Raw genomic sequence first — 691 nt, 5'->3', positions numbered from 1 at the left:
GGGTGGGGAAGGGAAGGCAGAGGTTGTGGCACCTTGCTGCTTGCCTCTTGCAGCCCCGCTCCCTCCCTTGAAGCCAGGACACAAGCGGCAGGGCAGGACACCTTGCAAGGTTGCCTGGTGCACACGGGTGTGGTCTGCTCTTGGAGGATGTTGTGGCAGAAATCCTTGCAGCATCAGTTTTCTGAACATCTTACTCCTTTTTAAGTCTGTATCCCTATTCTACATGTAAATCCAAAGTGGGTTTTTTTCCAGCGTTCAGCAGCTGCACCTGCAACTAGCAGAATTGTGAGTAGGGTGCGAGGAGGGGATGGTCAGGGGTCCAAGCTCCGGGCTTCTGTGTGCATGGAGACTTGTCACGCCTCTTGCGTTGCTGTCTTGCAGCTTTGTAGCCTCCATTAAAGGTTGTACCCCATTTCCTAAGTCAGGTCTGATCATTCCGTGCTGTCTCACTTCACACTGGCTGCATTATGCTTTCTGGACTAAAAACTGATTTTTGACTGCCATTTAATGTCTGTGGCATAGCCCAAAAGCTGTGACAGTATTTGTTCCGCTGTGGAAGCAAATCCCCCTGTGTAGGAAGGAAGAATATTGTCAAATACAGTTCTTGGCAATGGTGATGTATTTTGTGGGTAGGTGTATGTATGTGTCATATAGAACCACTTAAGACACAGCGCTATGTAAATACAGGTTT

This window comes from Pygoscelis adeliae, unplaced genomic scaffold (genome assembly GCF_000699105.1).
Source record: "Pygoscelis adeliae isolate BGI_AS28 unplaced genomic scaffold, ASM69910v1 Scaffold27, whole genome shotgun sequence".
Lineage (NCBI taxonomy): Eukaryota > Metazoa > Chordata > Aves > Sphenisciformes > Spheniscidae > Pygoscelis > Pygoscelis adeliae.
Note: the sequence above shows the minus strand (reverse complement) of the source record.